The sequence below is a fragment of the Tenebrio molitor genome, chromosome 1, assembly GCF_963966145.1.
Source record: "Tenebrio molitor chromosome 1, icTenMoli1.1, whole genome shotgun sequence".
NCBI classification, from domain to species: Eukaryota; Metazoa; Arthropoda; class Insecta; order Coleoptera; family Tenebrionidae; genus Tenebrio; species Tenebrio molitor.
In genome coordinates this window covers 27,778,270-27,804,882 of record NC_091046.1, presented here as the reverse complement: position 1 = coordinate 27,804,882, position 26,613 = coordinate 27,778,270, and the positions used below count along the sequence as shown (strand labels likewise).

The following is a 26,613-nucleotide window of genomic DNA, read 5'->3' as shown; positions in this document are numbered from 1 at the left end:
TAACCGATATAAAAGCCAGAAAAACCATAGCAACTACGGCTTTTTATATGTATGAAGGAAATAATAAACGGAAGAAAAAATACACAATGCATTTATTTTATATTATGTCAATCAGAGAATCAGAGCACTGAATCATCTTTTTAATAACAGAAATGGGAGTTTCAAATGAAGCAAAAAGTGTTATTCCTCTGAAGTTTTTGCGTAAAATCAAAAAAAAAAATTCCCCTCTTGTAGGTAAACTCAATCCGGGGACATACTGTATATCTGACCCTGAAAGCCCGCCCAATAAAACTATAATATTCACCAAATACAGAGAGCCGCATTATGTAGTTGTATTTCCTCAAGTGTTACTTACTATTAAATCTACTATTTACTAAGAACGCTCCATGCAGATGAGGGATTGAATATTCGTTCGGAGTTTCTACCTGATTTGACAAGAATTATGAAGAAGACAAAAATGACTCTTATCGTAAAGTATTTTTAGAGTAAAATTACAATGTAACGGTCGGTACCACTATCTTCATCTGGTGTCCCTTGGGTGAAAAATTGAATATATCTAAACGAGTCACGTCACACCGGGGGTTTTTCCAGGTTACTTGCACCCTGTTTATAAAAACTTTGTACATAGCTATAATAGAGACCAATGCAGTAACACGCGGACCAATAAATTAATCTCAACCAACACGTATTTTAATCGACCAGGTGAGAAAAATACATAACAAATTTTAAATCGTTATGTCGTTTCCAAAGAATCAACGTAATGAGTCATTGATAATCTATTTTTAATACCCCCTCGTTAAAATTCCATTTAAAAAAATCTTAAGGGCGAGGTTAGGTACCTGTAGGATTTGGTAAAGACAAAATTGGATAGGTAGGTACACAATAACAAATTTTCAGAACATAAAAATATAACGTTAACGTTCAGGTATCAGAGAACCCCCTGGGGCGTTGCGACGCAATTAATCCATTAATAAATAAATGACACTGACAAGAAACGCTAAAAATCCTCCTTTTAGTAAGGTTTATAGAAAAATAACTATAACAGGTGGCTAAAAAAAAAATCTGCAGCGGAACAGCCGCGGCGAACTGGCCCAGCGGCGAAACGGCTGGCGGCGAAACATCATAAACCCGAAAAGACAGCTCCTGGTCGAAAAACCGAGAAGCAACGAATAACTTTTTTGGCTTGCACCAACTCTATTGGAAACCATAAAGTTAAACCACTGGTTATCGTTAAAGCCAAAACACCACGAGCATTTAAAAATTTGCCTGTCCTGTGGATTATGACCATTCAAAATCAGTGTAGATGACAGCACCCACCTTTAAAAATTGGTTTCATATGTCTTTTGTACCCCAAGTAAGTTTTTTAATTAATCGGTCTTGCATTGTGTGCCCTTTTATATTCTGGTTGTAGGTTAAACGTTTCTTAAAAAGTAAAAGTCTCCGAATAAAAGCCTTACTTCTGTTAGACAATGCTGCATCACATCAGCCAGAAGATTTGAAGAATGAAGATGGGCAAATAGTAACAATGTATCTACCACCAAATGTTACTCCACTTATCCAGTCTATGGATCGAAATGTAATCAAACTGACAAAGTCGTATTATAGGAAAAGCCTTCTTGCCATCATTGTAGCAAATGACCCAAATATCACCGAATCACTGAAAAATTTGACCATTAAGGATGCGATTATAAATCTAATGGGCGCATGAAATTGTCTTGTTTCAAAAATGATTGCAAAATGCTGGAGAAACATTTTACAAGTTTCCGAAAATAATAAAGACAAAGACGATTTGTACCTGTCAGTTTTAAGGACACGGGACCTAGACAACGTAGGTCCAATATCTGAAGTATCAAATCTTCTTAACATAGTGTTACCGGAAAATACATTAAGGCCCGGTTTCTACCGGGTATCAACCACCAAACCTGGCCATAGGCACATTACACATATTAAAATAATATATGAGTTGCTATGAAACATATTATTGTTTCGTCAAATTTGCCCAATAATTGAGCATAATACTGCTCTGTGATCCTTCTTCCCTTTTCCAAATTTCATTTCTACTTTCTACGTTACCTACATCAAAAGTTTCCATTGTTTGTACGGATGATAATTATAGCTATATGACATAATATATTTCATATACAGTGAGCGGCAAAAGTATGGAATAAATTCATTAAAAATTAAACAAATTTTTTTTCAAAAAAATCGTTGGACAGGTCAATTTTAGTTTATAAAAATACATATTTTAATACAATATAGAATTCCAAGCAGTCATTTGTTTTCGAGTTATGACGTTATCGATAGTTTTTTTAAGTGGAAACCCCCAATTTTTTTTCTTGATTCTGATAGCCCTTTTAATTTTCTAAACGTCAGTATAAAAATGTTGTTACCTTACATGAGGAAATTTTTGAGAAAAAAAAAAATAAAGTTGGAAAAAATAAATTTTTTTGTTCGACACTGTCAGAATTTGAGAATTTTCTCCTGGGTGAACGGATTTTGATGAATTTGACAACTTGTCAAAACGAAACGTCAAGCTAATTTTAAAGATTTTCAGCCATTTGGAGCCTTTGGGGGGGCTCGTCGAACAAAAAAACGTTGTTTCAACTCGTTCTTGTGTAATTTGCGCTTTTTTGGCACTCGTGGACCTTTAAAACTCTCGTTTCACTCGAGTTTTAAACTGGCCCACTCATGCCAAAAAAAAGCCCAAATTACACACGAACTCGTTAAATAAATAACTATTATAACGAACAAAAACAAGTCAAAGACTGTTAGTAAGTACTTAAAATTATGGAATTAAATGTTCGAATTGCCATCCCCCAGCTTGTTGACAAAAAGCAAGTTTATGAAGAAATTCCCCCTGTTTTAGTTTTATCTAGTTTTATCCCCGCACCCAATCAAAATTAAAATTTCAATACGTTGTGTTTCTGTTAAATGAGTCATTTTCGAAAACGTTTTGTAAAACAAAACACATACGAATAAAATTGACAGTAACATTTGACTGTTTGATTTACCTACTTGATTTTTTAACTTGTTTTTGTTCGTTATAAAATTTATTTTTTCCAACTTTATTTTTTTTTTCTCAAAAATTTCCTTATGTAAGATAACAAAATTTTTACACTGTCATTTAGACAATTAAAAGGGCTATCAGAATCAAGAAAAAAAAATAGGGGGTTTCCATTTAAAAAAACTATCGATGACGTCATAACTCGAAAACAAATGACTGCTTGGAATATTCTTTGGTATTAAAACATGTATTTTTATAAACTAAAATTGACAAACATTTTTTTGAAAAAAATTTTGTTTAATTTTTAAGGAATTTATTCCATACTTTTGCCGCTCACTGTATATTCGATGACCTGGTCGAGGATGGCGGCAAGGAAGACTTACGTAAGCAGCTATATGCTTAAAGTCGGAGATGATAGTGTTGGGTTTACGACTCGTTTGGTAATTGACGGTGAGAAAAGATTTGGCAATTTGATTGGTTTTGATTTAAAACCTGAAGCAAAGAAATACAATAAATTTATTTTATTAAATGAGGGTACAGGAGAGGGCTTCATTCTACCAGATGCAAATTTATCAGTTAAAATTGGTGACTTTATTAAAGGAAAGTTTCGGGGAATTCAGGTTGGAAGAAGTGGATTGCTTAAAACTGTTAAAACCGGAGATAAGAGTGGAAAAATGGTTACTATTTTTAGTGGTGAACGCGCGTCTTTTGAAAATAAAATAGATGAAGGAACGATTCAATGCCTGAAGAATTTGGTTCCTGACGTAGATTGGACGATAAAAAAGAAGAAAAAAGAAGATAAAAATAGTAGACAAGTAGAGGAAAAAGACAAAAAAAAGAATTTAAAAAGAAGAAAATAGAAGATCAAGGGCTTAGGAAAGATTTAGAATCTGATGATATTGATTATGAAGACGGATGTCTTTTTAGTTCTGTTGATGAAGATGCATTGGTTAACTGTATAAGCGCTGATTGTTGCATGAGCGCTGGTATAGCTAAAGAATTTGAATCAAGATATAGTGATAAATCCGAATTATTGGAAAAGGGCGAAAGACTAATCGGAGAAGTTATTTCTATTACATCAGGAAAAAGTGGTAAAAATAGAATTTATTTGGTAACAAAAAAAAACTAAGATTTGATAAGCCTACGATAGCGGTTATGGAAAAAGTTTTAAAGAAATTAAGTAAATTGTGTTTGAAGAATGGGTGGACACGTCTATCCATGCCTAAAATCGGATGTGGTTTGGATAAATTGGAGTGGCAAGATGTAAGCTATTTAATAGTTGAGCATTTAATCAAGAAGGAAATTGCTGTTACTGTTTATTTAAATAAACCGATGGAAGAAGAGAAAGAAGAGAAAGAAGAATCGTCTGATGACGATGAATCAGAAACGGCTTCGGAAATTCTAGAAGTAAATAATTCAGGATTTGCTTATTATGAAAATTTTGAAGAGCTAAAACAAGGCTGGTCTGATTCAGACTATTTAGAGAAAAGTGATTTAATGAGGAAAATTCATGCTTTAACTTCAAGCGAAATAGAATATGAACATTCTCCTGAAGATATAGTTAAATATATGAACATCGACTCAATACCCAAAAATGTTAGGAAAGAAAATCTTTCAACGAGGAATTTGTTGCTTCTTGATGCTTCAGAATTTCTTGTTTTTGTTATTGAGACTAAGGAAGAATATGCATGTGATACATCAATGACTATCGAGCTCAGTGACGGAAAGCATTATAAAGTTGGTCTTTACGTTAAGGATTCTTAGCCACTAGATGAGGATTTCTCTTCATTAAGCGTTATTGCTCGGACAACCATCTAGCGAAAAACCGTTTAGAAAAAATTTCGATTTTACAATTTATAATTTCAGCAACAGGAATAGTACCGCAATCCCTTTTTAAAAATTTAAAAATTTTGGACTTGGAGAACACATTGGTGGTTGAAATTCAAAAAGGTATATTATTATACTCATGTCATATCGTGAGGAAGTTCCTTAACATTGACACAGAACATAATACACAACAAAGTCAAAATGCGGAGGCAAGACGCCGGTAATTATGTTGATAAGCACTGCACTATTACTTGATAGTGATATCCGTAATAGTGTATGTACTCCGGCAAAATTGCCGTGCCGCCGGGTGGAGGTGGGATAGTGTAATAGCTGGAAGGACCAAAAAAAAGCAAGCAAAGAGTGGCTCCCGGGATTCTTAAAGCGTCATTCAAAGTTATCACTAAGAAGGCCAGAAGCAACAAGACTATCGCGTTCGACAAAAAAAAATGCTGAGGAATTCTTCAAAAAACTTAAAGCCTACCAAGAAAAAAAGAAGACAAAAAGTCAAGTATGAGGATGTTGTAAGTGACAGCCTTTTAGTGGAACATGGTGTCCCACAGGGGACAGTTTTAGGACCACTGTTATTTAATCTTTACGTTAATGATATTATTAAGTATGTTAACCACTGTATTTGCGGATGACACAATGTTGTACAAGTCAGGAAAAGAATGTCTATACCATTATTAACCAAATCAATGATGATTTAAGAAATATTCACTCTTATTTATGTAACAATAGCCTTAATATTAATATAAATAAATCTAAGTACATTATATTTCAAAGTAGATACAGTCATAGAGAATTTAACAACATACAAATAGAAATTAATAATCTTTTGTTAGAGAGGGTTACTGAAATGAAATACTTAGGGGTCATTTTTGATGAGAAACTGACTTTCATTAATAATTCAATGTATGTTTTAAATAAAATGTCACAAAGAGTATATTTTTTGAATAGAATTGGCAGTAACTTAAATACTTACACCAGACGATTATTGTATATTGCATTATTTTCGCCGTATTTAAATTATTGTTCGTCAATTTTATTTATGTTACCCGCTTATAAAATTCATAATATCCAATGCATACAAAATAGGGCGATGCGTACTATACTTAGATGTAATAGATACACTCCAATTGCACTTATTTTAAATGTATTAAACTTGATGACGGCAAGGCAGACGATTATGTACAATACACTTCTCACTATTTTTAAAATAAAAAATAAGATTGTACCTCAGTATTTGTATAGTAAAATTAAGTTTATTAGTGAACGCCAAAATTATAACTTAAGAAATTGCAAGGACTTTTGACATAAAGTTTAGTAGATATGACATTAAATATAAGAGTACAGTGGAACTCGGTTAGAACGAACCCGGCTTATAACGAACGCTCGGATATAACAAACAGAATTGAAAGTCCCGTTTGAAAGTCCTATATTATATTAACAAACCTTATAACGAACCTCGGTTAGAACGAACGCTTGCTTTTAACGTCCAATATTTAGGCGCGAAAGCGGTCTACAACTCGGTTATAACGTACACACGTGCACTTTTGTTACATTCTAGGAAACAATAAACACAACAAGCGTTGACAAGGCAATCACTGCTTCTTAAGGCGCGTCCAGACTATACCGGGTGATTCAGTTTGGTATTCGCGGCCCTATATCTTTTGTTTTAAGAAAAAAGTATAGCAAACCATGCATGTTTGTAAATCGCTTGTGAAACTACAATAGATGATGTCAAATCTTCTCTACGATGACATATGTCAAAGTTAAGACAGTCAACTTTTTTTTTAAATAGTACGCTATACATTTCTTAGCCTATTTTTGTAAAGCTTTTTTTTCTACATTTGAATGTGTAAAAAAAGTTGACACTTACATCAGAAAAAAATCGAGAAAAATAATAAAATATGATTTAATTTATTCGAAAGCGTTATTTTCTAAAGAGCTTACTAGCTCTTACTAGCCAAACATTTGTAAATTCGCATTATGTTGGTTCCCTGCATGTCACTATTTACAAGACAACCACGTAGCCAAAAAATAAAATGATTTGAGCTTGTTTGTTTACGCCTCGGGTGCGCCTCGGCCAGAAAACTGAGACTCGGACGAAATACCAAATCCATACTGAATTTACTATGCTAAATTCGCGTTATGTTGGTTCGCTGCATCTTACTATTTTAAGAATTACATAGCCAAAAAATAAAATTATTTGACATCCATCCTGAATTTACTTTATTCGAATATTAGAATACACTTTACACTTATTCGAATTTTACATAGTCACCTATTCAAATATTCGAATTATTCATGCAGTATCAAAATTCAACTACATATTTTCATCGTGTATGCATTCAAATCGGTATAGTCAGGAAGAAGTTAGGTTTCGAAGCCAGATGTTACATCATAGTTATTTATTTAAATGTAGGTTATAACATAGCTATTTATTTAAATGTAGGTACGTTAATAATTGACGCTATTAATGTCAAAATTCAATTGTCTCCATGGCTAACTAGCTCGTTTTAGAAAATAACACTTTCGAAAAAATTAAATCATATTTTATTTTTTTTCTCGATTTTTTCTTATTGCAAGTGTCAACTTTTTTTACACATTCAACTGTAGAAAAAAAAGCTTTACAAGAATAGACTAAGAAATGTATAATGTACTATTTAAAAAAAAAAGTTGACTGTCTTAACTTTGACATATGTCATCGTAGAGAAGATTTGACAACGTCACCTATTGTAGTTTCATAAGCGATTTACAAATATATATGGTTTGCTATACTTTTTCCTTAAAATAAAAAAGATATAGTGGCGCGAATACCAATCTGAATCACCCGGTATAACAAAACATGTTGTATAGCAAAGTTATACAACTTGTTAGAAAAACGAAAGAAAAAATGTTATATAACCCAGTGTTTTATAACATTTTTCTTGTTTTATAACATGTTTTATGTTATCCATCAGTTATCGGTAAAGATCAAACGATGTTTTAAAACACTGTTTTATAACATGTTCAGACTTGGCCACACTGGACAACATGTTATTGAAACATTTCTTCGGCGTTTGCGTTTCATTATTTCGAATTTCACTTGTTAATGGGTCCACATCATCTTTTGCAAGATCCCCCAAAAGATCTGTACCACTATATCGTTTTCGCGCTGTTAAAGATGGTCGTACCCAAAATCTTCGTGTGGACTTAACGCGCGGTCTAGACAATAATATATAGGCTGCTGCTGCTACCAAAATTGCATCCTCTGCATTTAGTGCCATTTTACGTACTGAGCTGCGGTACATTTTGTTATAAAAATCCTGTTATATAATCTAGATGCTCATGTTAAAAAACATAAAATTCTAACAAATTACACAGCATACGAGGGGTCGTTTTTATATTCCCGGACTAGGCATGAAATAAAAAGATTAGAACTGCGACAAAAATGTATTGTTTAATATAGGCTTTTTGCTTTTGAATACAAGTATTACATCGTTTCAATAACATTTTTAATCCATTATAAAAATCTTAATTTGGTTTGTCTGCAAAGTGCCTTTCAACAGCCGCTCTAAGTTCGTCATCCACCCTCAGTTTTGTTCCCCTTAAGGTTTTTTTGAGATTTGGAAACGGCAAATAGTCACAAGGGGCTAGATCTCGACTATAAGGCTGATGGTCAATTTTTACGAAGTCACATTCAGCAATGGCACCTTTTGAAAATCTTGACTTCAGGACTGGTGCATTGTCGCGGAGTAACGGGACACCTTGCGTCAGTTTTCCGCGCCTTTTCACTTTAATAGAATTTCTGAAGCGATGCATTAAGTTTGCATAATACTCTCCTGTTACCGTACTACCCTTATCCAGAGAATCAGTCATTAAAATTCCTTGCCAATCACAAAAAACAGTTGCCTGGCAGAGATCATCATCCAGTGATTTTTCGACCATACTTAAACAATTTTGACCAATCGCAATTAGTCGATTTGGAAGAATAATCATCCCCGTATACGGCCAATACTTCTTCACGCATAATTTTTGGAGGTTTTCCTTGTTTTGTTTGGAATTTTATAACTGTTCGATATTCAAGTTTGTTCATTTTGATACGCGACAACACAAACTGACAGATATTAGAACTAATACTGCTGCAATTGTTCTCGAGATTGTCAAACACATTACTAAGGTATACGCGATTAAAAACCATTGTAATGAAAAAATAAAATTAAAATTGGAAATGGCCCAGTCCGGGAATATAAAAACGACCCCTCGTAGTTTTATAACAAATACATACAGGGTGGAACAAAAGTATCAAATATTGGCTGTAACTTTTTAATTTGACAATTTATGAAAAAATGTTTAATATAAAAGTTGATTGGTGTATTATCCTGCATCATCTGGTCTTTCTACTTTGTTCCTATCTTCTTTTGTTTCGCTGCTATGGCAAGCAACTTTGGTTTTTTAAATAGCACCCATACATTTTTGGTGTGATTTTCGAACAAGCGTATCTTTCTGTATCCATAAATACAGTTTTGCCATTATGGGGAAAAAGAATAAAATTTAAAAAAAAAACAAAGGTGATAAAATTAACTTACTAAGTAATAAAATGCAATATCAAGAATGCCATGGAAATTTGACAATTTTTGTTGAACGTCATGCGTGATTGTCTGCACCCTTTTCTCCCGCATCATTACTTGTGCCTTCTACGTCTATTAAGCCTGCAGTTCAATTAGATAACAATAAACAGTCACTGACGGAGAAACTGAGTGAATTATCTTATAGTTTTGTGGCCGGATTTATTTAAAAAAAAAAATTAAGAAGCACTGCACGGTTTGTGATATTTGCAGAGGAAGTTTGTTTTGTACCTCAGATGTCTCTAACAACAGTTTACTTGTTGCGAGAGAGTACAACAATAGATGGGCAAAACGGTTATGTTATCCTACCGTAACCTTTGCTCATTGCTTTTTTCATATACTTACATAAAATTATAACAAAACATTTGAAAGATCAACCAAATTCGAAGCAAATAATAAATATAATCAAAGATGATATTTACGAAAATGTAGATTTTTCATTTATAACTTGTAGTGATCATAAAGCACCCCTGGTTGAAAAAATAATTCAGATATCGTGCCGAACATTGGTTCATAGTTGGTGCAAGGATGTCCATAGAAAACTAACTGGGCAACACGATACTGGGCAAAACAGTCGGCCATATTCAGGTCATGATGCAGTAAAGAAAGAGGCAGTATCTCTGTATTTGAATCGTAGGAAAAAATAAATGGAAATGCTATTTATAGTTACCTATAGCTGATGTGATATAAACTAGGCAAAAATGAATAGGGAATTCCACAATTTTTCTTGGAAAGCAAAATTATTGCCCCAATCCTCCCATATATTCCTAAACACTAGATAAATATAAAATGTTACATGTATTTGAAACATTACATTTGGTAAGAAAGAATCCTCTCCTTATTGATACATTTCATTACAAATTTTAAACTGTAGTTTATAAAAAAATTCAAAAAAGAAAAAATTCCCTATTTATTTTTGGATAGTTTACCTAATATGTATTAATAAAAAATATGTATACAATCATATACATACGAGTACTCTTATTTATATTTCTACATATCTTCGTAGTTAATTATAAATTTAAAAAAATATATTTATATTTAAAAGTTAACCGCCCCATACCTCCACCCTTCCTATATAACAACGCTTCCAAACACCAGATGGCGCAAATCTTGTCTAAATGAACAGCGTTGCCGTTAACCGTCTATAGTATAAGTGGTTTGTGGATTCAGTCATTCTTGATCACGCCATATTTGCCAGTAAAATTTTAAACAATTATGTATTTCAATATCTGTGGGCACTATGACAAAAAAGTGAAAAGGGGTACGACTAAGTCAACCTTACTCTACTTATCACTTTGCAATTTTCACTGTTTATCAGTTTGCAAAGTTTTACTTATGATGTTCAAAATTAGTTAAGCCGGCAAAATAGTCTTTTTCAAGACTACACCCTGCAGAACATTAATTGTCATAGTAAGAAATAAATATTTCTTTACGTCTGTCTAAACATGACCAAGTAATAAGTGGTACAACTAAAGCAACTTTACCCTTTATCTGATCCAGTAATATCCAGTTAGGTATATCAAATCAGGGAATCATTTTATTATATAGGACTGCATATGTAGTCAAATATCAGCAAGATTATAAAAGCTTTGGAAGACAATTACCTATCTTTGATAACAAGAATAACATTTTGCTTTGTTATCAAAATTGGGCCGTATCATGACACTCTTATTAAATTTAATCACGACTCTAATAACCATGGTGACGAATTCATCTCTTTCTAAGAGGTTATAATTACATAAATCTATATCCCTTTATTTTACTTTAATCACGACTTTACTTAACGGTGTCGTGATACAGCCCATTGTTTTTATACACTTGCCTCCAGTATGCAAATCTATGTGACATATTAGTTAACACTGCTTCCGGTCATACTTAAAACTTACACTTTTCATTAGGTACCTAAATCTTTCCTATTCTTGAAAATTAAATTGAGGTATCTTACACTACACTGTACAAATGCATGGTAGTTTCTTACAAACAATGCAACTGACATGTCAAAAAATTCACCTGCTGTCAATGTGGTGCAATATTTACTGCAACAATGACCTGCGATAATTAGAAACATATCCACTCACTGAACATATTTATCACATTCTGAGAATACCATAATCAAGTGCTTAAAAACTTACCATTTAGTGGTGAGTTAGTAATTGTTTCAAGTCTTCTCGAATGACTTCCGAAGCTGGCACATCCTTTGTACCACATCCTGAACGATTACTCATGTCTCTTAAACCACACACAACGTTCTTTGATCCGCACAGTTCATTTTCTAAAATAGAACACAATAAATAATAAACAAGTTCAGCAGAAACTTCGATTTTGCAAAAATTTAATATAACCTAAAAATGACGCTACTTGCTTTACATTCTCAAACAGTAAATTTTAAGCGGAATCGAACAAACTACTACATTTACGCGGCTATTGCCATTAAAATGAAAAATGTTATCAATAATGAACATAATGAAAACTTACAACTTCATTTGCCGCACTCCAGACCTACTTGTTTGATCACCCACCATCACCAACACAGTGACCAACACCAAAACAAAAAACATAAAAACATAAAACGCGTGTTCGCGCCTCGCGGTGTCCCAGCAGCTAAAGTCTAAAGTCCCTAAATAAAAGAGGAACCTCCAAAATAAAGGCAAATTTAAAATAAGAAATATGAACCCAGATAAACGCCTCTTACGAAGTTCGGAAATTCTCAAATAAATCAAAAATTGAAATATATTATAATATAAAGTTGACTCAAGTTGCAAAAAACCAATTTGGATTTGCAACAACAATTTTATGGCATTAGTCGTTTGAAATTACTTTAAAACTGTACTTATATGGGAAATATTCAATCCAAACTATGATTTTCAGGTCCCTTTGTGCCTTTATTTGGTTCAAATGCTGTTGCAAATGACAAGTGGTTTTTTGCAACTTGAGTCGACTATAATTCAGAATAAGTGGCATCGCGGTAGACGTTGGAAATTCAAATGTATAGGCCGTGCCAAACCCAAATAACCACCACCTGTTGAATTATATTGGTGAAAACAAAATTACACTAAGTGTATAATGGCAATTTTGATATTACTAGGATGCTAGACCAATCAAATCTAAGTGTACAACGTTGCCGGTTGATTTTTTGGGTAGAATGCAGTGTTGGTGGTTATTTGGCTTTGGCAAAGACTATATATTCGCTTACATGTCTATATAAGGGTAGCGTTTTTAAATTCATCAACTTTTTGCGGTGAATTTCAACATTGGTGGACTGTCAATCATAAGTTTTTTTTGTGTTGAACATTTATGTTGTGCAAAAATGTGATGAATAGGGAAACGGATTTGGTGGAAAACTGATGACTGTGCTGACTGGTGCTAATGTCATGACACCTGAAGTGTAAACATAACCTAAACATTTTTTCATTTTCGGCGACTATTATTATTATATGAATAAATGTGCGACATTAGTCTTCTTGGGACCATAATATTGGTAAAACGGATTACAATGCCTTTGGAAGATTCATCAGATGATGATTTATTAACTTCCTCTGATGAAGAAATTATTTTAAACAGAAGAAAGACTCATGAAAAAATTAAAGGATACGTGAATAATGTTGCACCTTTCCAGTTTTTCCCTCGCTTTGCTTTGACATTGACAGTTTGACTTCGACAAACTATTTTGACCGTGGAGGGAGAAAAGACTGGAGATGGCACTAATTCAAATAAGTGTACCGGCCCGCGAAAGCTACAGAGTCATAAAAGGTTTCTGAGTATAGACGCTAGGCCAATGGCTTCCCTCGCCTTCCTTCCGGGCGCATTGTGCTTCTTTGTCTAGCGCATTGTAGACTGGGTCATAAAAGGTTGTTGCACGTGCTTTTAGAGGGTTCGGATTTTTAACATGGGAAGCATAGGAAATGCCATCTCCAGTCTTTTCTCCCTCCACGATTTTGACATTTCCCCCACTATTCGTTCACCAAACAACCAACTCCCATTGTAGATGGGAAAGGTGAATTTTGGTTGAGCCCAACATGAAATTTTTGGTGAATAAAGAAACGTGTTTTCTTAAGCTCAACATAAATCTAACAGTAATATAACAACGTTTTGGTAGAAAACTGATTCCACCGATTGATCCATCGATGAATTTAAAAACGCTCTCAAGTTCATTCAAAAATCAAAACACCACCACCTGTTGCTTTAGGTTGGTAAAATTTAAAAAACCCTATAGTCTGTTTTTTCCTGCAAGGCCCAAGCCGTGGCGGGAAATTTGAAATAATCCAATAGGATTAGTTAAAAATCGGTGATTTTGCAATAAAACAATAAATTAATCCTGCTAGCAGGGGATGTATCTGTCACATGTGTTGTTTCTACTTTTTAAAAATGAGTGAAAAGATCAAAGGCAAACTTACTAGACTAAAGTCTATTTTTTCCTGGTAGGCGCGTGCGTGCGCATCTCCGAAAGGTAGAATCACATAGCTAAGATTTTTAGCAGGATGCAGGAATTGTTAGTATTTTTGGTTGCATATTATCTAGGAGGATCAGTATTTGTGGTTGCAGATTAAAACTCATGTTTATGATTTATTTTTTTTTTTATTTGTAAAATGTAAACAAAAAAGTTTATGAATCAACTCGTGGAAAAATTGATAACAAATATTATATGTACAACATTTTTTATTTTATACACACAGGAGTTAAATTGGGTACAAAACAACTCGATACTTTTGGATTCAATCGTTAATTTAAATAAAAATAAAATAATCAACACCGCACTTTTCACCTAAAAAAAATTACAGTGACATCCACAATAATTGTCAGTTCACATGAAAGCGGCAAAAATTTCATAACATGGACAAGGCCTGCTTCGACTACAATCATTTCTAATAACCATGTATCTTGCAAGAGAAAAGGTCTCCCTTCTTGCCGTATTTTTTTTATTTCCCGTAAATATCTTCTTCGCCAAGATATGTCTTCTCTTTCTATTAACAGGCTTTTTCTGTTTCGTTATTTGTGCTATTTGAAATAAACATAGATTTCAATGTTTACAGTTAATTGAAAACAATGTATGTACTTACTTGAATTTTAATTCATGTAAAACATTATAAAGCTTAGAACGACTGATGTTTGGAATTTCTTCATTGTTTTGCACTTCCCTGTACACAGCATCAATTGTAGGAATTCTGTTTGCAGAGAAAAATGAGTGCACTGTTTTTCGAATGAGATATTTTTGATGTTCATCCATTTCCTATCAGGTTTCCTCGGTGCCTGTAATTGCCCACACTTCTTTTCTTCCGCCAAGTATCATTGAATGGTTCTAAATCCACAACCTTCAACACAAAGTAATTAAGCTGTGATACAACAAAAAAAAAAACCTCAGAAATCAATACCAGTATAATCTGCAGTTTTTTCCATTTGAGCCGTCTTGGTTAACTCGGCAAAATCCTTGGAGATCCCACGAAATACTTTAACGATCATTTCTTTCTCGGCTTGTGAGAAATTTGCTATAAATATGCAGTAATAAAAAACTGTTACTTGATGTTAGCATAAATCCAACTTACGCCGTTTGGTGATCGAAATTAAGACATCTTGTTGACATATAAAAACTTCTTAACCTCTAAGAACTAAGAACTGTTTTTTTAATAAATAAACGGACACAACACAAAATACATACAAAACATGAAAGGAAAACTAAGACACGATGAAACAAAAATGGCAGCTTGGACCTGATTGACAGTACAGAACACTGTAATATTGCACATTTCTCTAGTGTAAGTAGAAAAATAAAGTAACCAATAGGAAAGTCGCATTTCGTTGCAGGATTTTGTAAATGCGCACGCACGCGCCTACCAGGAAAAAATAGACTATAGACTAGAACACGATCATCCTCAGTTTAACAAAACTGTTTTATTAAGCAAGTGTTGCGAATACACAGATAACATATCTTTTATTCTCTATATAAATGAAAACTAGCAGAAATACTTATCTAATAGGTCGTTCTTTGCGAACAGTTAAAAGAGTTTTGGCCGAGGAAAAAACACTGGCACCGAAAGTACCTCAACGTGAAGATCTTTTAATTTTAGAGGAACATCAAAAGTATTTAATACGACGAACTGTACACCAGTTCTTTTTCGATAATCTTCCCCCAACACTAAATTTGATTCATGCCAAGATACAACAAAATGAAGAAATTCCAAAAATGAGTAGATCCAAATTATATAAGATGATAAAAATCTCTAAATTTCACGTGAATAGACAACAAAATGAGATTTTGATTAATTAAAAGCGTAATCTTTACAATTAACAGATTTATCAAGAGAGGTAGGAAAAGTATATTATTAGATGAGAGGACATTGTAATGTGGAGAAGAAAATATTTACGTCAAATAAAAGAATTGCGAAAGCAAAAAAAACCATATATTATTTAGACGAAACATGGGTGAACTCAGGTCATGTCAGATCTAAAATATGGGTAGATCAGAACGTTATGAGCAAAAGAGAGCTGTTTAACCAAGATTTGTCAGCCGGGTTAAAAAATCCTAGTGGAAGAGGAAAACGTCTAATAGTGGTACACATTGGAAACGAGAAAGGTTTTGTTAACAAGGGGTTGTTAGTTTTTGAAGGAATTAAATGTGGAGATTATCACGACGAGATGAATTCTGAAAAATTCGAAGCTTGGTTCACTAAAATCTTAAGTTTGATTCCTCAGAAATCAGTAGTAGTATGAGATAATGCTCCATACCATAGTAGAGTTTTAGAAAAATGGCCAACTTCAGCATGGCGAAAAGAACAAATTAAAGAATTCTTGGAAATAAAACAAATTCCTTTTGAAAATAATTTACTCAAATGTGAACTGTTAGATTTGGTATCTCTTCATAAGCCAGCCCAGCCACTTTATATAGTTGAGGAATTAGCAGCAGCGCATAACGTCAAAATTCTGAGAACTCCTCCCTACCACTGCGAACTCAATCCAATAGAAATGATTTGGGCTCAAGTAAAAGGTTATGTGGCTGCTAACAACAAAACATTTAAGTTGGAAGACGTTAGATTGTTGCTAGAGAAAGGTATCCAGAATATAACACCAGAGAGGTGGGAAAAGTGCGTGCAACACGTAATTAAAGAAGAAGACAAAATGAGGAACTTGGATGGCTTAATGGAAACTGTTATGGAACCATTAATTATAAGTTTACAAGATTCCTCTGATGATAGTGAATCGGTTGTCCGTTTGTCTGAATTTAAAAGTTTTTTTAAAATCAATAATGAATTTCTTGTTGCTTTAATGCTTGAAACTCTTCATTATTATTATTTTTCACATTATTGTTTTAACCCCTTGAAACCAACAACCAGTTATACAATGTCTTTTTCCAATTGCCTAACTTCTCACCTGCAACATCCTGCGAATTTTCAAAATTTTAGCGGTGTAAGTTGTACTGGGTCTTGCAGGAAAAAACGGACTTTAGGTAGATATTTTTTCATACCATGTTTGTAACTATAAATTATGACATTTATTTGATTCAAAATAAAGTTCAATTGCTTTGAATTTCGTTCATATTGTTTTACTAGCTGACCCGGCGAACTTCGTACCGCCTCAGAATCAATAAATGCTGTGTTAACTTATTAGCTGAATGAAATTAATTTTTTTATTAAGAAAAAATGAATAATCAAAATGAATTAAGATCAATAAATTAAATGTACAAAAATGTAATGTAATTCACGTGGGAGCAAGGAATTTTCTTTATTGAAGTGAATCGAAATGATTAAACTATTTGCTGGATGGGTTACACTCTGGTCGATTCCCTTCACTGAAGCATCTCCTGATATACCTACGACATTTTTCGTTTTGTTGTCAGGTGCAAGAACGAACAAAGCGGATGGTTTGCCGACACGTGAACATGCTACGTACAATTGACCGTGAGAGAAACATTTATTTTCTAGATTCAAGCCACAAACATTCAAAGATTGGCCTTGTGATTTGTTGATCGTCATGGCGAATGCAAGACGAATCGGAAATTGAATTCGTTTAAACTCGAATGGCATATCGGTTGGGATCATCGGAATTCTCGGAATGAGAACTTCCTCACCTTTGAACTTTCCTTTGAGTATCGTCGCGTGAATTACATTGCCCATGAGTTTTTTCACCACCTAACGCGTTCCGTTACATAATTTTGGTTGATTCAGATTTCGAAGCATGATGACTACCGAGCCAACCCTCAGTTGTAAATTGTGCGGTGGCAAGCCCGGCAGATCCAATGAGTTTAAAAATTCAGTTGGATAGTTGGTTGCTTCGTCTTCGTTTGTTACACAGTCGATAGATTTGAAGGAATGCAGTGGACCAACGATTTGATTTTGAATTATGAAGTTTAAGTGATCCACATCTTTGTTCTTTGCCGCAAGAATTGCTCGTTCACTCAACCAATTGTGATTTTTGTGGTTCGCAATGATGTTCTGGAACACCTTTTTGATGAGCTCGTCCTTCGTTGAGACGAAATTACAAAAATTCGGCGGAAACGAAATCAATCCGCTCAATCCGTCGACAGGAACACGGCCATTACCGATAGTGAGCAATTGCTTGGAGAAATCTTCAGCAGATGGATCGTTTAGTAATGCAACTCGCATGTTTGTCGTCAGTTAAAGTTTCTTCACATAGCGCCACAGAGTCGATGATTTGAGGCAAGCGTTTATTTCATCGGCAGCGGTCGATCTTGGAATAACTGGTAGTGTTTGGCGGAAATCGCCAGACAGTAGAATCATTGCGCCTCCAAAACATCTCGAATCATTGCGCAGATCTTTCATAGTTCGTTTGTGCGCCATTGTGCATTCATCCCAGATGATGATTTTACTTGCTACCAAAACTTTGGCGGTTGCTGAGTGTTTTGCAATGTTGCATGTCGGTTTTTCAGTCGTTTGAAGGTTTAACGGCAATTTCAACGCTGAATGAGTCGTTCTGCATCCTTCTAGCAACGTGGCCGCTATCCCAGAAGAAGCAACAGCTACAGCAATTTCGGATCTCACACGAACAGTGGCCAAAATCAGTGACATGAGGAATGTCTTCCCTGTTCCACCGGGCGCATCGAGGAAAAATAAGCCACCATTTCCATCATCAATTGCCTTCATTAAGGTATCGTACACTTCCTTCTGTTGGGGGTTCAACAGTGGTACATTCGTTCGAACTGATTGGTTCAATGAATCTCGATCATATTCACGTTCACGTTCCAATTCTCGATTGAAAGCGTCATTCATTCCACGATCTGGCGTTGGCATTCCTAACTTGACTAACAAACTGCCGCACATGAGGTAACACATGTCTTCGATCAAAAGCAAAGCTTGGTTATACATCTCCTCATTCGCCTCGAGATCGGGATTCCCTGAACTGACACGAATTCGATGTAAAATGTCTTCTGACATGTCACCCTTGTACTTGTTCCACAGTTCAGCTGAATTCGATGGGAAGCATGTCGAAATAATGATAGCAAATAATGTGCGTATCTGACTTGGAGATGCAGAAACAATTGCTTCAGCGATTGTCATGTCCCAATGAGTATCGTTTTCAAGCAAATTCAGCTGTTGACATGCAGCACGAAATGTTGGGCACACTACACCATTGATAGTTCGAAGTGATTCAAATGATGTCGGCCCACGAACATTTACCAGCAATAATCGTAAATAGAAGCATTCGTCACTCTTCGGATGAACTGTGTAAATGCGACCAAGAGCATCAGTAGAACGCACATCTGGATGATCAGGAACCTTATCGCCTTGCTTCCGACGTTGAAATTTCTTCGATGAAGCGTTCCAAGTGTAATAACGTGGCATCTCAGAGTAGAGCAACGTTCGTGCAAACGGATCGCTTTGGCAAATCGAAAAGAAACTGGTCAATGTTGTCGCTGGAGGTGTTTCAGCACGTTGAGCAACATTTGATGCGTTGAAATAAACTCGTTGACCATTCTCCAGATGCACCGCCAAATGTACAACAGTGGGATATTGCAGATGTATTTGATGGACTTCACTGAATTGCAATACTCCACGTTGCAATGCGCCTTGAATGTTTTGGAAAGAAGTGGCGAATACGGAACAATCCAAATGTTGTCGATCGGGAAATCGTTTCCTTTCACTTTCGTTGTAATAGTTCTACCGTTATCATCGGGTGATCGACGCCGATACATTGGATAACCATCGTTGCCAGTGATGGTCTCGGCCGTCAAATTTCGTGGATAACGCTTGGAACACTTGCTGTCGACCATGCACGGTGATTGGGAGTTGATGATGTCACACGGTTCAGGAATTATAAATTTTTTAATGAAGCCCTGCAACCTCACTTTTTTGCAAAAAAGATAACATAGGTCAAAAACGGTGACAGATAAGTATTGACAAAAAGACGTACTAAACTCAAAAGTTAACGTAGAATCGAAATGTGAAGTCAAAATGGGGCCTTTCTATTTAAAAAAATAAAGATGGCATCGATTTCCGGTGTTTCCGGAAGTGCCGCTATTTTGAAAATATATCATTTGAACTTCGAGTAGTCGATTATAGTCAACTACCAATTTTCATATTAATATAATTTTGGGAAATCAAAACGTTTCTAATGAACGGGCTACGTGAATCAGCCTGTATCTCATTGCATCTTGCGCATATTCATGTATATGACGCGGACTGCCAATGTACGTTGCCGGTAGAATAGTCAAACGACCAACATTAGCTGCATTTCCTTCGGTGTTGATTGCATCGCGTAAATCAATATAGTCCTCCGAGCGCAGTTTGGCTTGGTTCAACCGAATGAAAGTGAGGCGCTCCGTTTCGATTTTGACGTACATGTCGACGCAATATTGCTGTAGCAATCGCCGAAATCGCAGCAAATAGTTTTCAGGATTTTGACGAATCATTAAACGATAGGCGTAATAATTCATCGAGCTAACCTTCTTGGTAGTTTCTTCACCGCTCAATGGATTCATCATCTTGACATTGAAATGATATCCATCGTCTCCTTTCCAAAACATCAGCGGGTATTGCATCGTATGAACGGTGTGTTTCGTAGATTCGTTGCAGTTGTCCAGTGTCGCGACGTATAAGCACAATATCGCGCGTTTCCAAGTTTTCACCAACAATCTATTGTTGGAGCGTTGAATTGGGGTTCATGTGTTCCCGGTGGTCATTTATCCGCTCTGATCACGACTTTGTAGTTATCACTTGGCATGCGATCCAACACAGTTTTGAATAACCGAACCAATGCATGATGTTCATGAAGTAGTTGCTGCAGATCTTGAAGAATTGCTCTTTTCATTGCCGTATTGATCGTTTGACGCTGATCAAGTTGCTCCTCCATATTGCCCATGAAGTAAATTTGAATGAATTTATGCTGTGCGTCTTCAAGCGGTTGCAATGATCCAATTCGATGGTGAATTTGGTCTTGGATCTGTAAAGTCGAAGGCGAAGTCAGAATTACTAAATTATGATCACCAAAAGAAGATGAACGTTTACTCTCTCGAGTAGAAATTACTTTGAACGTCGGATTGAATCCGCGTTCTTCGATAATGTCTGCTCCAAATGATGTCATCTGGAAACATGCGTTGTATCTTCGAGTGTTCGATAGAAAATGTCGTGATTCTGGTGTTTCTCCACGAAGCAATGAATGCAATGGCTCTGGTGGCGGAGGCAATAATGGCAATTTCACCTTGCCACTGAGACAGCACAATCCAGGCATTTCTCCAGCGAATTTCAATGCACCGCAATGGTTGCACACAATCTTCATTGGGCCAATTCGAACCAAAGGATGCGAGCTGTAGTCAACTGTGCAATCGTATTGAAACGCTACTCGATTGAAATCAACACTTGAAGCATTTCTTCTTGCACGTCGAAGATTATCACGTTGTTGATCTGTTCGATTAGTTCGACGATTTCTCATTGTCAACTGAGCCGTTTGACGTACTGCCTCTCTTTGTTCTTCTCTTTGTGAAGCACGAAGTCGGGCCATACTAACGCGGCGCTCTTCTCGTGCGATTTCTTGTTCATCTGCAGTTAACTGATTCGCAATATTCCTATGTCTAGTGCATTACGGCTTCGTAACCTGGAAAATCAAACACAGTCCAAAATTATCGATTGGATTGATTGTCAATGCGCGCGCGTACAATGACAAATGACATATCCTTCAAAATGAATTTTCTCCATAATTTTTATTTATTTTTTTAAATTTTTCCGATGTTTTAATAGTTATTCTGCTAATCGGGGCGGAGACAAATCCAACAATATAAAGATCATAAAAATCTGTCCAGCCGTTCTTGAGTAGCGTAACTAACCCGACTTTGTTTTATACCAAGGCGATCTTCATTTACCAGGCCATGACACTGATCAAAGACAGTGTGCTATGGAATGGCCTACCACAGTCTGGCAACATTGCTTCACCAACATTTGGTGAAAAAATTCGAAATCCACTAAACCTGTCATTGAATTTGCATTTGTCAAATATGAGCGATCTAATTTTGCGACAGTTCAAAAATGCATTATCGCATTGTAATATACAGTTTAAATACACCTTGGGGACAGAAAAATAACGGTGCTCATTACTGAGTGATAATATTTCAGATGTTCTGCTGTGTTGCGGGCTATTGAAACTATTTGGTTATAAACTAACGCGAGGTGGGCATTTCCAACTTAAATATAACAATTTTGTTCTCATTACCTAAATCCCACCCCATTTCTTGTAACTTGCTTCCCAGTCTCATTTCAATATTCCTTTTTAGAGCCAAAAGATTTTCCCCGGTGATTGTGTGGTCATTACTAATTTTGATCATTTCTCCCCAAAATGTAATTTCTTCGTAATTAGAAGTTACTGGCACCGCGTTTGGTAGAAGTCGCTTCATTTTGTCCCTATTTATATGTGTTACCCTAAAATATTTAGCACAAGCATGGCTGCTTTTGCGTTTTCTTCACTTTTCGATTTTTAAAATCTCTTTCCAAATTGTGTTCGTTTCCTCATTTGATGGAAACTTAAATACAGGTACCTAGGTAATTTGAATAAGACGCATAATTTGAGTTGCAATTTGGTACGCAACACTTAAAAGGCGCTTTTAATTCAGTTTGACGAATTTGACCAAGGACTTGTCAAAATTTATTTTAAATGTCGAATTGGTTTCAAAATTTTAGGAACATCGTAGGTCATGGAATGGCCTACCAGAGAATGTGGCAACGTAGCCAGTGTCCTGGCCTGTAACTTTAGACCGCCTTGTTTATACCTATACTGGGTGCCCCAAAATTCGCGGAACAACTCAATGAGGTAATGTCAATTCATGTTAGAAAATAACGAGAAAAATAATTAAAAAATTCTATACCTTTTAGATTTGAAGATACGGGGGGCTCAAAAGGTGCAGCTTTGATCTCATTTATTTTGAATAATAAAAAAGATTTTGACTATTTGTCTTTTACTAGTAAGTGGCCTAATAATTTTGAACGATTGTGATCAGGTTTGCAATTATTTTCTTCATTATTTCCAGCATTTCCAAGTAGTAATTTTATGTTCGTTTTACCTCAAACAGCGTACGGCAACACGGCTTTGATTTTTCCCTATCATTTCCATGGATACAACAAAAAATGAAATATTTGCAGACTATTGGGATGCATAGAATGTTTTTAAATGTTGCCACATTTAGTGTAACGAATAGGTCCATATCTTCTACAAAAAAGAAGATTGATTTTTTTAAACATTTTTACCTGATCTATTAATGACTACTTAACAACGTACTACTACGTTGTTCCGCGAATTTTTGGGGCACCCAGTATATAGATTAGCAGCACGTTTCATTTATTTATTGATTCTTATTATTTTTACTTAAACCATATAACTGGTTATATGACTTAAACATGCCCAGAAAAACAACACTTCATAAACATTTAATCTCAAAATTACAAGTCTCACCAAATTTTACACTAAACAGCGTTGCCAATAGTAATTATCGAGGAAAATGCGACGTTGGTGGTTTTTTGATTTTTGAATGGACATTATACCATTCCCGATTGTTTAAAATTCGGACTATACTCCATTCTTTATCTTGGTGAGTGGTCGATGCGATCAAGCAAGCCATGGGTAGCTTTATAAGTTTTACTTTTTCCACCAAATTTTTGTGTGATATAAATCAAATATTAGCTGTCATCGCTGTCAGTCAGATTCAGAATCTTCGTCAAGCATTCATGTCCAAATCTCACAATCTTATCTCGCGAAATGTAAATATACAGGATGACTGACGAAAAACCTTTGATGCTGTATCTTGCTTATTTTCTATCCGATTTGAATAAGTGACACATCAAATGAAATAATTTTGAAAACAATTCATTACCAACTAATTAAAAAAAAATCTTCCGTCCAGTTTTTGACAAATGAACATCAGCTTCTTTTTTTCAAATAGCACTGTACATTTTTTTTTATTCAGTATTGTAGAGATTTGTCTTCTGAATATAAAAATGCAAAGAACTATACACATTCATTAAACAAAAGTCAAGAAATTAAAGAGTAAACGTACAAAATTTAAAAATCAAGTGACCAAAATAAACAAGAGAGAAGTTTGTTCTAAATGCTCGAAATAATAATAATAATAATGTTGCTGTGAGATAGAATGGACTAGTGGGTCCCTTTTTTATTGATAGCAGTCTCAATCAAACAAAATATCATATTATTTATTATCAAACGAAATAAGCAACTTTCTGGATGAGATACCATTAGCTGTGTTGAATAGAGTCGTGTTTCATCAGGACGGCGCCATACCACATAAGGCACGCATGAATTTTGTATTTTTAAATCACTTAAATTATGTTGGTGAACGATAAATGGGTGCTCATGGAGCTATTCGATGGCCCGCTAGATCCCCAGATTTGAATCCATTGGATTTCTTTATATTCATTGGAAACTTTCGAGACAATGTTTATTTGACCCCACCAGGTACCCAAAAAGAGTTAAAAAAAGAGTAGTGCGAGTATGTCAGGAAAAACCCCGAAATTTTTTACTGAATGCAAAAGTGGGCATTTCTAGAAGGTATCGACAGTGTCTGCAACAGCATTGAGGAAATTTTGAGCAACCAGAATAGATTTTGTGTTGTTTACAAATTTGATTACTTGATTTTTGATTTTCAATTTTTTTCAATTGAAATACATTTTTTGTTTTTTCTTTTAATGTACGAATATTCAGAAGAAGATTCTTTATAAGAACGAATAAAAAAATATATAGAGTGTAATTAAAAAAAAAAAAGTTGGCTGTCGTCTGTCAAAAAATATATGTCGAAAAAAATATCGAATAGGATAATAATGAAGTGTTTTTCAAACTATTTCATTTGATGTGTCATTTATTCAAATCGTATAAAAAATAAGTAAGCTACAGCGTCAAAGGTTTTTCGTCAGTCACCCTGTATAAGCCGTACACATCGATTCTTAAATTTAACCGTTCCCGGTCTGAAAATTATGGGCGTCCGTCGTCGGTGAATCCGAGCGAAGTACTCTCGTGTCAAAAATAAATTACTCCCTAGGATTTAGGGATATTTGTTACTAGGTTGCCATAAATTTGGTCAGGTTGGAGGCTATGTGGTTTCTGGTGACAAACAGAAGATATCCCAAAAATGTAAGGCAGCAAGTTAAATGTAACAGTTGCAAATGACTAATTTCTCTCTAAGTGATAAGTAGATGATTTTTCGTTTCACAATCAATTTTGGTTACTGGCGGCATATTTATTTGGATTTAATCTCTCAATTCAAAGTAACCAACCTTAGCATTCAAAATTACTTTTGAAAATTCTAGTTACACACAACATGAAAAACGTTATTTCCCTAAAAGTTCGAATTCTAGGGAGTAATTTATTTTTGACACGAGAGTACTATTCCGGACACGGAATCTTGGCCACAACTGACATTTAACTGACAAATATGTGTGAACTGGCCTTTATTGAACATAAACCAACTTTTGACTCGATAATGCCATTTCCCTACTTTTTTGATGTCACAAGAAAAACTTCAAAGTGATTTTTAATAATTGTCATTTATTAATGACACTAATGGTTGGTTTACATCATTTTGTTTAGAAGTGTCTAAAAAATGTTGGCCAAGATTCCGTGTCCGGATTAGTAGGTATAGGCTTTGCCATTTCTATTGAAACATCACCTGTTGATTGTCAGTTTGGCAACGCTGCAAAGATGTTTAGTAATTTTTTGATTATTATTGCCAATCTTGATTTTTGTTGAATGTCACATTTGACTCAAGGCCTCTTTCATTCAATTATAAACCAATAATTATCAAGAATGTATTGTTTTTTCGCGAAAATAGAGCAAAATAGAAAAAAACGAGTCCTTATGGTTGCTGACATGAAGAGAGCTCTTATTAAATTATATGATAAACTGCATTTAAGTCACCCAGTGTGGTCAGTCAGAAAAATTTGTGTTGAAATTTCAAAAATGTCTTCCTTAAATTAAAAATGTGTCTTTCTATCATTCTAAAAAGCGTCAGCGTCTTCAGCTTAGAACGTATTTACATTTGCTAACATTTAGGTATAACATCAAAATTAAATCCTGCACCTTTTATCACACGCCACTTGACACATGCGCCTTGAGGGGACATCTTAAATTATTGTTCTAAAGTGGAATTAATTGTAACTTTGATTTTCATCTCTTCAGCTGAACTTTCAGCGAGTGCAGTTCTATTTGTTATTAATGATTATAACTCATTTAACTTTAACAGCAGAAAGTGAGGTTACGTGTAAGTGTCTGTGGTTTCATCATAAGAAAAATTCAATTAAAAAAGCAGCAAGTGTAGTTTATTAAAATACTTAATACATACAGGTGACTGACGAAAAACCTTTGATGTTGTATCTTGCTTATTTTTTATCCGATTTGAATAAATGACACATCAAATGAAATAATTTTGAAAACATTTCAATACCAACTAAATAAAAAAAATTCTTGCTTCCAGTTTTTGACAGATGAACATCACCTTCTTTTTTTCAAATAGCACTGTAAATTTTTTTTATTCAGTATTGTAGAGATTTGTCTTTTGAATATAAAAATGCAAAGAACTATACACATTCATTAAACAAAAGTCAAGAAATTAAAGAGTAAATGTACAAAATTGAAAAATCAAGTTACCAAAATAAACAAGAGAGAAGTTTTTTCTAAATGCTCGAAATGACTAAGTAAGCTCTGAATATTCATTTGTCAAAACAGTTTGAT

General features: G+C 34.7%; 2 long non-coding RNA genes across 4 annotated transcripts in view; one reads left to right on the top strand and one right to left on the bottom strand.

Moving 5' to 3' along the window:
• Positions 1-26,613, top strand: part of LOC138132203 (uncharacterized) — a 311,521-nt gene that overhangs the window by 214,394 nt on the left and 70,514 nt on the right. The gene's annotated exons all lie outside the window — the stretch shown is intronic.
• Positions 14,083-15,292, bottom strand: LOC138141385 (uncharacterized). The gene is made up of 4 exons (XR_011163127.1): positions 14,985-15,292; positions 14,814-14,927; positions 14,502-14,753; positions 14,083-14,439 (listed from the first exon to the last, which is right to left on the bottom strand). It is a non-coding gene; the product is annotated as an uncharacterized lncRNA (long non-coding RNA).